This window comes from Eublepharis macularius, chromosome 3 (assembly GCF_028583425.1).
Source record: "Eublepharis macularius isolate TG4126 chromosome 3, MPM_Emac_v1.0, whole genome shotgun sequence".
NCBI lineage: Eukaryota > Metazoa > Chordata > Lepidosauria > Squamata > Eublepharidae > Eublepharis > Eublepharis macularius.
Genome location: NC_072792.1, coordinates 144278665 through 144292622, shown reverse-complemented (window position 1 = coordinate 144292622; position 13958 = coordinate 144278665).

The window sequence follows — 13958 nt, the reverse complement described above, 5'->3', positions numbered from 1 at the left end:
AACAGAAGACCAAAAAAACATTACCTTTGGCTCCTTGAAGGAAAGGTTTAATGACTGTCTGTGTGTAAGAGAGTGGGAGGGGAGAGAGGGGCAATTCTTACTTGCACGACCCAAACAAATGGAGGGGGATGATTAATACAATTTCCTAGTGTCCATTGAAGCCTGGTCTGGGCTGCAAGCTCATTTACATTTACTATGATTTGGTTTATTTCAGAAATAAAATAATTTTTATAACGATTTGTGAAATTGTATGGATGAGATAGGGATATATTACAGATTTTTACTGGTGTCAGATAAATTATGCTTAGGACCTGCTTACTTACAGCATGTTCTTCCTCAACACCACTCCTGATTCCACCACCACCCAAGACCACTTTGTCTGTGAAGGGTCACAAAAGCTGTGCCCACTACATTTTTTAGTTCTAAAGGTGCTAGAAGATTCTTTCTTAATTTGTGTGCTTTGTTAGGCTCCAGACACACTATTTAATCCCCACAATAATCATCCTGTGAGGTGGGTGGGGCTGAGACTGACCAAAGGTCACCCAGCTGGCTTCTCCAGATTAGAGCTCTTAACCACTACACCAAAGAAAAAGAAGGTGTTGTAGTCATATATCAGGTAGTGCTGATTTCCATCAATTCCCTCCTCAGGACTTGGGAGCGCTCTGGAAAAAAGTGCCAATGTGAGTATTGTTAAAAAAAAAAAGGTTGCATTGGTCATTCTGAAACACAACAAAAAAGGCAGCTCTGTGCAGAAAATGTGGTCCAACAGGTATGGTTCCATGTCTCATATGAGGGTGCTGACCTATGGGCTGAAGAGTTGCGTTAAAGTTTTTGAAGACTGTAGCTTAAATTCACAGTTACTTCCCAGAGGCCTGACTAATTTTCTTCTCTTAATGAGATGTTCCTCTTAGCTGCAAGTGCAAGCATACAATTCATGCACATCTTACATTGACATAAAGCACTGCGTTTCAGTTGTCTGCATCAGTTCAGCATTAGATCTGCACTCCATGAGCCACAAAGAATATTATGCTGTAAACTGTAAAGTTTCACCCTTTAATTTGTTTTTTTTAAGGTCAGTTTTCACTACTACTCATGAAAACCCTCATAAAGCCCTCACATTCAGTAGACTGTATAGGAGTGTGAAGTTGCCCTCTATGGCAGGCAACTTCCTGCACCCACGGTCCTGACTTCTGCTGCCATTCAATGATTCAGTGAGAGCAAAAATTGGGGGGAAACCAGCATCACATAGTACTGAGACAGCACTGAGTCACATGCTACTTCAGGAGTTTTCTAAATTTCTATGGTAAAAACCATAAAGATTTGGGGAATTCCGAGAGTGTCACTGATACCATAACATCTCTTCCAGGTATGCAACTGGAAGTGACATCATGCCATCATGTAACAACAGTTTTAACAGTCTCCCCCCCCCTCCTCCAATGCTCCTGTGGGTTCTTAGAAAAGGGCCAGTGAAGGGCTAGCTACTTTAAGATTGTATCAAGTGGTTTCTTAGAACCTCTTGTGACTTGCCAACTCTGGCATGGAAAATTCCTGGAGATTTGGGGGTGATGCTTGTGGAGGGCAGGGTTTGGGATGAGGATGGAGCACAGCAGGGCTGTGATGCCATAGAATCCATCCCCAATGCTGTCATTTCCAGGGGAATTGATCTCTATAGTCTAGAGATCAGTTGTTGTTCTGGGAAAACTTCAGCCCCTACCTGGAGGCTGGTAACCAGATATGCACCCATTTTGTGTTTGTTTCTCAAAATCAGAAGCAAGAAATGTAGACTCTCTCTGTGAGGACACTTCCCCCTTCTCTCCCCTTCCTCCAATATTCAATGATCCTGTCTTTCTAAACTTAGGGCATATCTGTTGCTGTTGGCACTGCCAAGCTTTCTTCTTGGTCCAATTACTCAGTCAGATTTGCCAGATGTTTCAGGGCCAACTGGCACTCTAAAGCAGAGGGAGACAGACTCCTTCAGAGTGCACTGGCAGACATCATATTTCCAAACACTTGAAGAGAGAAGAAAAATTCTGGCTCTGCAGACATACTCACATCACAGTGGATACTTGCCAAGCAAATATAAAAATAACATTTTTTTGTCCTTAGACACAGATAATACACAAGGGACAGTAAGAGAAAATGGCAGAGGTGGAGAAAAAGGAATTGTCAACTAAGTTGGGATCTTTAAAAAATGCTGCTGTTTTCTCAAAGGACTCTCTTCTATATTTTTGCTTGGCACTATGCTTATTTTCATAAACCAGTTCCAACTAGTAAATCTGGAAACAGGCATCAATATTTTTTTTTTAAAAGTCAGAAGATTACATTCCTGGGCTACCTGTCTGCACCTGTTTCTCTGTGACAGTGCTTGTATATGAGAGAGACTCTGTATGGCTTGTTTTGTGCTGTCATGTTCTGCAAACAGAAAGGAGTTCATGGCAACTTTACTGGTCATCTTCCGTTTGGATAGGAAAGCTCTGGAAACAATTGTTTATCTAAAAATGTGCACGTTGGGTAGGAGAAGCCAAGCCCAGGCAGGCAGTTCTTCTTTGAAAACAGCATCAGTCCCAAAGCTTTGTTGTACTACGTTTTAAAGATAATAAACTTTATTAAGTCCAACAGCACAACCTCCAGCAGAGACCAAAAATGGTTCAGTCACTCAAAGCAGAACAACCAGAAGACACAAAATAAAACCCAGTTAAGCACTAATATCGGTAACCTATTGGGCTGGAGGTGTTGCTTGTATTACTATTGTAGAACTTTCCCAGTAAGCTCTCCAAGATGGAATCCCTGCTGGATAAGTTTCAGTGTCAAACCAAGCACGATGAAGCATGGCATATTTCAGAACCCCATCGGGATTGGATAGGGTAGGGTATGCAGAGGGGTAATGGGAATGGAGAAATCAGCACTGGTAATGAGACAGGAAGCCTAGGTCTCTCGATTCAATCCAGGTGGATGCATTGTCCTGAGCTTCATTATCAGTTGCAATTCTCCACATCCACTACCCCTCTGCATACCCCACCCTATCCAATCACGCCCGCTATTGTCATTTACCAGCTTTTGTCATTTGGCATCTGAAATCACTCCACTCTCCAAGATATAAGAACAGATGAACTGTTCTTCTAGCTGTATCTAAAGAAGTGACGTGTGACTCACAAAAGCTCATACCCTACCACAAATGTTGTTAGTCTTATAGATGCTACTGGACTCTTGCTCTTTTCTATATGTGCACACAGGTATTTTGAGGGTGATTGGCCCTTGGTTTACAGTCTGTGGCTTTGAGAAAGCTGGGCCAGTGGATCCAGGAGCAGCCCAGCAGTTGGAGTTGCATTGTATAGGGGTGTTTTGTTTTGTTTTGTTTTGTCAAAGTTATACTTTTGTATTTCTTTGTAAGCCTCTTGGAGTCACTAATGGGGAGAAAAGCAAGACAGAAATGTCTAAGTAAATAAATAGCTCTATTGCATGCACTTTAGCTCAGCAGACTAGAGGCAAAGCCATACCAAGTGATGGGAACCTGCATATTACTACAGGAGACAGTACAGTAGATTTTTGTGGTCCACAGATAGAGAGTAAAGGAATGAGGTTTAAAACAACTTCAATATGAAGAGCAACTAAAACAGCTCCCACAGGAATCTCTTGTAGAAAAATACTCCCCCCTTTCCCCTCCCACTGTAGTTTGATGAGCCCCTCCCCCCAGTTCTGCTGTTGAGGGCAGGGGGTCCTCAGAAACAGGAGAAAACATGGTCTGCAACGGGAAGGACAAATTTTGTAAAATTAGGCTCTTTCACCAATGGCAGTTGCAGTGGAACTGCAACTTTGGATTCAACTCTTTAAGTTTTTATTTAAAATAAGTTAAGTTACTTTCCATGAGCACAAACTTTACAACAACCATGTTAAAAAATATTCCAGCTACTAGTTTTCCTACCATTTTCTAAAATTTAAATCCTCACAGTTTGGTTTTACCTGGAACATCCTCCTCCAAAGAAAATACTGTCTGTTAAGAATTAGGTTAACATGGCAGCCTCGTTTCCTGCAAAATTTGTCTTCCAGAGCAGGTGGTTTTAAGCACCAAAATGACAGAATATCTTATGTTCTTATTGCTTTTTCTTGCTTAAAGAGATTGGAATTACACCAGTTTAGCAAGAGTCATGTTTGTTCAAGGAGGTTCAGAAAGTTTTAGCTCTAACTTAGTGAAAAGAAATGAAACCCTTGACTTTGAAAAACTTCACAGCAAATAATTTCCCTGTTGTTTCAGCAGTTCTCCATGAGTGTATATTGGGGTTGCAGAACACAAGGAAGGGCAAGAATGTGTGTGAAAAGGGTCTAATTAACAGGAGAAAGTCTCTCCTCAGCCAGGCTTCCCAGGTTTCTTGTCATTTGCATCCTTTCCAGGGAGCACACCACAAAACTGTCTCTTCCTCCGCTGTCAGAGTTGTAAAATAACAGGTTTTCTGTTATTGCTGAACTGTGGAGGTCTGGAGCCCTGTGAAGCGAACAGGGCAGCCTAATTAGGCCCATCCTTAATGAGCACCCCTGAGCGGGTAGGCTATTTTAAAAGAAAGTTGGAGGGTGAGGAAGAAACTCTGTCTCAGTGTGCTGAAAAAAGATATTAGAACAGTTGTCCCTCACCCCTCAGCTCTTTTCCATCCTCCTCATAAACCTACCACAGTTTTGGATCGGATTCAGGACTGCCAGAAATACGTTTCAAAACAAAAAGGCATTGTGGAACACTAGAGTCTTTTTATGGAGCTATTGTGGAACTTTGAAATAATGGCCATTAAGAAACATCTGGCATTCCTAAAGCCAAATTTTGTTTTGTTCTTTAAAATTATTCGCTCTATTTAATATTTATTTTCACACCATGGTAAAATGGCATTTGGAGTTTATATTAATATTACTGTGTAAAAGTGCATTTGTACATCTTTGTAATGAATCTGTGTCCACATAACCATATTTTGGAGCATATGTGCATTCATGTGTGTTTGTTCCAGAGCATTTCGGTGCAAGAAAGACAATACTATTAAAGTGACTAACTTAACATGAACAAGTAAAGAACCATGAGACCAGAAAAAAGGACTTGTGCTTTGATCTGTGCCTTGATCTGCAGAAATCAGCTAGTAAAGCTTTCGACAGCAGGGAGATCAATATCATTTATTTTTACCAGCCATATAGCACTCATATGAAAAGGAATACAGTTTAAAAGTACTGCTTAAGAATCAATTAAAAACATAATCAAGTTAGTTTGCCTCCAGCAAAGGGAATGACAATACCTTTCAGCAATTCATTTTTAAATTTCTTAGCCATAAAGTTTATTACTTTAAAAAGTCTAAGGATCCAGATATTGAGATGGACAGGAGGATCCTGACATCTGTGAAGTCCACTACTTGTGCACCGGATCTTAGCCCGTCTTTGCTGTCAAAATCTTGTAAAGACTATATAAATGAACCTTGATGTCTATCTTATATCATTCACTAACACAAAGTTCCTTCCCTCAGCCTCTCAAGGAGGTGGACATCTGCCCTCTATTTAAAAACAACATCCCTTAGACAAAAATTATGTGGCCAATAAATCTGCCTTTTCTAGTCAAAGTGATTGAGAAAGCAGTAGCAGACCAACACCAGGTCTCCTTGGATAACTCTTGTGCTCTAGAACCTTTTCATTCCAGTTTCAGCCTGGGCTATGGGATGGAGACAGCTGTGGTGGCTTTATTTGACACCTCTCTCTGAATGTAGACAAAGGCCATCATCCTTTTTTGCTCCTCCTGGATCTATTCTGCACACTTTGATGCAGAATATCAAGCCAACCTGTTGAGGCATTTGGAGGCAGAAGTGGTATCAGGGAATGTGCCTTGGACCGGTTTAAATAGTTTCTCATGGAACCATCTCAAAGGGTTGCTGTTGAAGACAAGCTATCTGCAGAGTGGGAACTATTTTGCAGGGTTCCAATGAACCCAGACAAGATAGAAGTGATGCTGGTTGAGAAGGCCAGGATGTAAAGGATATACCTTACATCCCTTTCTTGCTTCACCCCTCCTGTCCACTGACTGGGATATAAAGACTCAGGGATCTCCACTCTTACTTGTATCTGATGAAGACAGCTTTGACCCTAGTCTTGAAAGATGATACCCTGAAAATCTTGTTGGTCTTTAAGGCACCATTAGACTTAAATCTTGGTTTGGAAGGCAGAGAACTTGAACGACATTGTTCTCCCCACTTTTGATGGGGTTCAGTTTACCCTTGCAGATTCAGTTAAGAGTCTAGGGGTTATACTGGAGCCAGCATTGTTGCTAGAGAAGTAGTTTTATGCAGCTGCAAAAAATGCCCCCCCCTATTAGAAGGGGAGGTGAAACTGACAGAGCCTTAGGGAGGCAAAGAGGAAACTAACAAACCCTCTAAGCTGCCATCTCCCTGGCTCTGTAGAGAGAGGAAATTGACAAAGCCTTCTGATCTCTTTTAAAACTCACCTTCTGGGCTAACATTGCAACTCCCTTCACGTGCTCCTCCTCGTGTAATTTGTCTCTTATAGCTTGGCTCTCAGTCTAGCCCAGAAGAGAGTCCCTTGCCTTGACACAGAAGATTTGGGCACCTGGATCCATTCCATAATAACACTGAGACTAGATTACTGTAATGCACTCTTCATAGGTTTCCCTTCCAAGTCAATTCAGACTTGGTGCAGAATGCAGCAGCTCAATTAGTATCAGGAGCGAGATGCAGCGTGCATATCACTCCCATTCTGCAGTCTCTCTATTGGCTCCCCATCAGATATCAGCTGAATTCAAGGTTATGGATATCTCCCTATGTTACCTCTCAAGCTTTCCTGATTGTCTTCTGAAAAGATTTTTGGATAGAGCTACATGGATGCAGAAGACAGCGAATGGGGGGAAATGCCTATTGTGATCCAACCCACAAGTTCAAGGTCTGATTTATGAGGGAGTAACAGTGCTGTTGACACATAGCTTTAAACTACGGTTAACACTGAAAAGGGAAGGAGTGAAGAAAGGGATTGCATCTTCCCGAGGCTAGGTCTTGATCTGCAAACCACAGTCAAACCTACGATGTTTTTTGTGTGACAGATTGGTAGTATGCTCAGTTGGAAGTCAATGGGCTTAGAAGGGTATAACTGTCTAGGCCTGCACTCTAAAACCTCTTCTGCACCAAGAATATAACTCCTCACTATCCCAGAAGTCAAGCCAAAAAGCATGGAATCGGACTTCCGGTTTGGGATTCATGGAGGTCTAACGCAGCTCCATTTGCGGAGCTGACCGGACTGCCGTTTTAACCGGCCGGAGGGGTGAAAATAACCCGCGGCCGACTGCTCTCAGGCGGGGAGCAGGCAAAGAACGCTCAAGACCCTAGGGTGAGCTAGATCTTGGACGAGGGGGGGCTCTACTCAATGAGTCTCCCCCCCAATCCTTGAGGTCCCACCTTGCGACGGGTCGGCTATAATCTCTGCGGCAGTTTTGGGGCCAATTCGGCTGGCATAAGACCTACATACCCAAGCTTCGATCGGGGAGGGAAGTTGAGAGGAGAATTCAAGATCGAAACAGCGATTACAACCCGAGAAAGTTGAAGAGAAGGTAAAGATCGCTATCTCTTGAAACGGGATAGATTGACAAAAACAGAGAGGAAAGAAAGTAGATTTTTAAACTGCAACAGACTAGTGAAAAGGAGGTGAAGACTCGGCAGGAGTTGTATTTTAAAAGAGACTAAGTTTAAAGAAGTTATTACAAAAATTGGACTATTGTTTTGAATACCTGTGGTTTTGGAGCTGTGGGAAAAAGACACCATCGCGAGACCTGCTGTGGGAAGACGGGAGACAGGAAGTGCGTAACAACAATAGAGTGGCTGGAGAGAAGCGGCCCTTGCCGAAGGACAGGAAGTAGGGAATCGCCATTTTTGAAAGGGGAAGGGTCGCGGCTTCAGCGGAAGAGGAAGTAGGCCATTTTGGATTACAACAACATAGAGAAACCATAGAGAAAAGACGCCCGACATTTTGGATATTTAAAAATTTAATTTTGGCAAAGATTGGGACATTTGAAAAAAAGGAAAACGTTTAATTATACGCCACGGAGCTAAGGAAGAGAGCAGATTCGTGGGAGCGAGCTAAAGCAAGCCCCACGATGTCGAAAAAAGAGTGGCAATCGGCAATAGAAAATCTGGACAAAAAACTTGTAGACATGATGAAAGAACTTAAGGACACGAAATTGGAGCTTATTAAGGAGGTTAAAGAAGTTACACAGACAGTAAAGTCGGAGCTGTCAGAAGTGAAAAAAGGCGTGGAAACGATTAGTAGTGAATTACAAGGAACGCAGCAGAGAGTCAAAACAGTAGAAGACGCGATGGAGAATTTAATAGACACGCAACAGACAGAGATGAGACTGGTGAAGGGGAGGATGTCAGTTGCAGAAACTAAACACATGGAGAAGCAGCTTCGTTTTCGTGGTCTGCCAGAAGTGGAAGGGAAGTCAGCGCAAGAACAGATGACTGAGGTGTTGGCTGAATACCTGGGGAAGGAGGAGGAGGAAATTGTGGCTATCCTAGATGTGGTGTACCGTGTGAACTCGAGAATTGCAACCCAGAGGAAATTACCAAGGGATGTGATTGTGCAGTTTACAACTAGAAACATGAAAGAGAGGATTGTGACAAAACAATTTCAAGACCCATTGGAGATTGATGGCAAGACGATTATCATAATGAAGGAACTGCCCAGATCAGTGTTATTGGACAGGAAAAAATATAAAGTGCTAATTCAGACTTTGAAGGACATGAATATCAGGTACAGATGGGAGTTACCGGAAGGAGTGTCCTTTGAGTTTGGAGGGGCAAAAAAACGCATCAGATCTGAGCGGGAGATGGAGAGATTTATTAAGGACAATGAAAAAGACTTACCAACAAAACCATGAATATGGAGTGTAAAGTATTATCTTGGAATGTAAATGGACTAAACTCACCGAATAAGAGGAAAAATATTTTTCATTGGCTACTAAAACAAAAATGTGATATTGTTTGTTTGCAGGAGACCCATATCAGAAAACAGGATGTAAAATACTTAAAATCTGGAAAATTGGGCAAAGAATTTGTAGCGGCCTCCAACAAGAAAAAAAGAGGAGTGGTGTTGTACATAAAAGAGGAGCTGCAGCCAAAATTTGTTATGAGAGATGTGGAAGCTAGATTTGTAGCAGTGGAATGCAATTGGAATTTAAAGAGAGTGTTGGTAGTCGGGCTTTATGCACCTAACGGTGCAAAGGAAAGCTTCTTTGAGGATTTAAGGAAGCATTTAGACGATCTTGTATATGACCAGATAATTCTTGCTGGAGACTTCAATGGAGTGACAGATTTGGAACTAGACAAAAAGACTACAACAGCACAAAAGAAAAGAGGACTATTGCCAAAGCTTTTTTTTGAGTTGATTCAACAAGAGATTCTCGAAGACGTATGGAGGAGAGAATATCCTAAAACCAGACAGTTTACTTTTTATTCTGCAAGGCACCTTACATTATCAAGAACTGATATGATCTGGGCCTCAAAAGACTTAGCGTTATGGACTAAGGAGGTAGAAATAATGCCGATGGTAGGCTCAGATCACAACCCAATTATGTGGAAATTTGGAAAAAGGAGAAAAAGGAAAGCCTGGAGAATAAATGAGGACTTGTTACAGGAAAGTGAGAATATGGAAATATTGAGAAGAGAGACAAAGTTTTTCATACAATACAACGTGAATAAAGAAGTACCAACCAGCAAAGTTTGGGATGCATACAAGGCGGTTGTAAGGGGCATACTAATGGACTTAAATGGCAGAGCAAGGAAAAAGAAAGAGGAGAAAAGACAAGAGATTGAGGAGAAAATAAAAGCCAAAGAAGTACAGTTAAAAAAGAGACCAGGAAAAAAGAAAATATACCAGGAAATCAAAATTCTTCAAGAACAGCTAACAGCAATGAGTAATAAAGAATTGGAGTGGAACCTTAAAAGACTGAATCAAAAAGCGTTTGAGGGCGCTAATAAACCTGGGAAATATTTGGCATGGCAATTGAAGAAGAAAAGGGAAAAGAAAATAATAAATAAAATTTGTGAAGAAAATAAAACGTACCTGGAGCAGACTACCATTAGTAGAGCCTTTTATAAATTCTATGCTAAGCTGTATAATAAAAAAGAAGTAAACAAAGAATCAATAGCATCATATTTGGAGAAAACCAAACTTCCAGAAATTTCGGAAGCTTGGAGAAATAAGTTGAACAGTGAAGTAACTGATGAGGAAATAAGTAAGGCAATACAATCCGCAAATCTAGGAAAGGCGCCAGGGCCAGATGGACTTACGGTTAAATTTTATAAGACAATGGCCAGTGAACTGGCACCATTCCTAAAAGAGGTGATGAATGGAGTTTTTAGGGATCAAAGGATTCCAGACACTTGGAGTGAAGCGAATATATCATTGATCCCAAAAGAGGGCCAAGATCTGACTAACGTGAAAAATTACAGACCTATATCATTACTTAACAACGATTATAAAATTTTTGCGAAGATATTGGCGGAGAGACTGAAGGGGTGGCTCTCGGAAGCCATAGAGGAGGAACAAGCAGGCTTTTTGCCAGACAGACAAATAAGAGACAATTTAAGGACAGTGATCAATGCTATTGAATACTATGACAAGCGTTGTGATAAAGAGGTTGGTTTCTTCTTTGTGGACGCTGAAAAAGCGTTTGACAATTTAAACTGGGACTTTATGTTTGCCACTATGGAAAAGCTACAACTGGGAGAAAGATTCATCAGAGCAATTAAAGAAATTTACAGAGACCAGACTGCAGCAATTGTAGTGAATGATGAACTGACCAAGAAATTGACGATTAGTAAAGGAACAAGACAAGGTTGCCCGTTATCTCCATTGTTGTTCATTTTAGTATTGGAGATTCTGATGATACAAATACGACAAGATGAGGAAATACGAGGAATAAAAATAAAGGACTATTCATATAAGGTCAGAGCATTTGCAGATGACATAATGTTAATTGTAGAAGATCCATTGGAGAACATGCCAAAAGTGATAGATAAGATCAAGGAGTTTGGAGACTTGGCAGGTTTTTTTATTAACAAAAAGAAGTCAAAGATATTATGCAAAAACATGACTAAGCAGAAACAACAATTGTTAATGGAAACAACGGATTGTGAAGTAACTAGTAAGGTGAAATACTTGGGAGTTGAGCTGACTGCAAAAAATATAGATTTGTTCAAGAATAATTATGAAAAATTATGGACTCAGATAGAGAGAGACTTGATCAAATGGAATAGATTGAACTTGTCATGGTTGGGTAGGATTGCAGCAGTTAAGATGAATGTGCTACCAAGAGTAATGTTTTTGCTACAGACAATACCAATCATCAGAGACTCTAAGCAATTTGAAAAATGGCAGAGGAAAATATCAGATTTTGTTTGGGCAGGCAAGAAGCCTCGAGTGAAAGTGAAAGTTTTACAAGATGCAAAAGAAAGAGGCGGAATGCAACTGCCCAACCTGAGACTTTACCATGATGCAATCTGCCTAGTTTGGTTAAAAGAGTGGATGACACTAAAGAATAAGAAACTATTAGCCCTAGAGGGATATAAAAATTTTTTTGGATGGCACGCATACCTATGGCATGACAAAGTAAAGGTCAACTCGATGTTCCTGCATCATTTTGTAAGGAGAAGTTTATATACAATCTGGAAGAAGTATAGAACTTACCTACAAGAAGGAACTCCCTTGTGGGTGGTTCCGTATGAGGTGATAGACCCGAGAGCTGTTGATAATGAACAACAATGTTTAACATACAAAGATATAACTAAAATTGAAGTATCTAAACTTAGAATAAAGACGCAAGAGGAACTATCACCTAACTATGATTGGTTCCAGTATAGACAGATTAAAGACTTATACAACTCGGATTCTGCAAAAGGGGGCATACGAACAGAGAACTCGGAACTAGAGCAGACCCTTTTTAAAGAAGATAAGAAAAGAATATCCAAGGTATACCAAGTACTGTTGAAATGGTATACTGAAGATGAGATAGTTAAAACACAGATGGTGAAATGGGCTATAAATTTCAATAAAGAAATAACAATGGAGGCATGGGAATACTTGTGGAAAACTACAATGAAGATAACGACATGTACTAATATTAAAGAGAACATCTACAAAATGATTTATCGTTGGTACATGACACCAAAGAAGATTGCGCTAGGGAACTTGAACACTTCTAATAAATGCTGGAAATGTAGGAAGCATGAGGGCTCCCTCTATCATATGTGGTGGTCGTGTGAGGTAGCTAGGCAGTTCTGGGGGGAAATAATAAGAGAAATGAGTGAAATTTTACAGTTTCAAATAAATAAGAACCCAGAACTCCTGCTGCTAAACTTGGGAATGGAGGGAATTCCAGCCCATCATAGGACGTTGATATTTTATATGACTGCAGCAGCTAGACTTTTGTATGCGCAGAAATGGAAAGTACAAGAAGTGCCAACTATTGAAGATTGGATCTACAAATTGCTGTACATGGCTGAAATGGATAAGATGACAAGAAAACTGAGAGATCTGGACTCAGGGCAGTTTAACACAGACTGGGAGAAGCTGAAACAATATCTGGAGAAGAAATGGGAGGTGGGAGGAAAACTGTGGCAGTTTGAGAACTACTGAAGTATAATAAAAGTATAAAAGAGAGGGGTGACTTTACCGGGGGAAGAAGAGAAATGTGAATTTATAAGCAGTTAGATTAATTGATTGAGATATATATAGATATGTAAAGATTAATTGATAGAATATTGATAGAGAATAATTAATGATAAGGTTTAAACATGAGGATTGAGTAATTAACAATATTTTCTTTCTTTGATAAGATTTATATGCACCAAACTGAATGCATAGAAGAGTTAAATTGATTGATTATGTGATGAGTTATATAGAATTACCATAAAAAGATGAAATGATTAACATATAGAGAACAAATCAAATTGTTTGATTTAAATGTGGGAAATTTTTATGGTTTATGATATATAGGTTTATGATATATAGAAATATTCAAAACTGGAGAATGGGATAAATTGTTTATCTAAAGACGTACAGTTTGGGTGTATAATAAGTAAAGGAGTTAAAGATGTACTGCTTAATATAATGGAGAATGTATATTTGTTTTAGACAGAGGAATTTAATAGAAGTAAGGGAAAAGGGACAGAGGGTGGGAAAGCTGTTGGAAGTCAACAAAAGGGGGGGAAAGGGAGGGGGTTAGAAACGAAAAATTAGGGGAAAATTGAATGTAATGTAAAAATAACAATGCTCTAACCCAATAAAAAATTTAAAAAAAAAAAAAAAAGCATGGAATCAGCTTGTCTGGGCCCTTTCGCACCTCTCATCTATGGTCAGTGTGGTGTCATTCTTTTCAGTCTGTACCGTGTCCAAATGAGTCGGAATTTATGAGTGCTGGCACTTTCATTACTGATGCTGTCATTGGTGATATCACAGCACCAGCCTTTTCCTTTTTCTTTTTTGCACACACAATGAATTGATGCATTATTGGAATGCTGGATCAATTTATTTCCTGGATTTCTCCCTCTAAACCCATTGGTCCATTAATCCTACGCTAGATTTTTTTAAAAGTTAAAAAATTAGAAGAAAGGAAAATGGAGAGGAAAGGGGGGGAGGAATGGAAAGGAGGAGGAGGGAGTGGCTGGATAGACAACAGTGGCCAGTCACAATGAAGTGGGCTTGCAGAGGGTGGGAGGGAGCAGAAGAGGGTAGAACGCTAAAAGATGGGATAAAGTGTGCAGAGGGAAATAGCAGACTGGAAAATTGATTTTTTAACAAAGTTGGGGTACAAATGCTCCTAGGAAAGCTGCGGAAAAGGTGCATAGTAGCTGGAGTGTCTATTTATGGGGGCAAATCTAGTGCAGATGGTCACAAAAAATACGCTGCTGTATGGAAACTGAACTGGCAAAATTGTC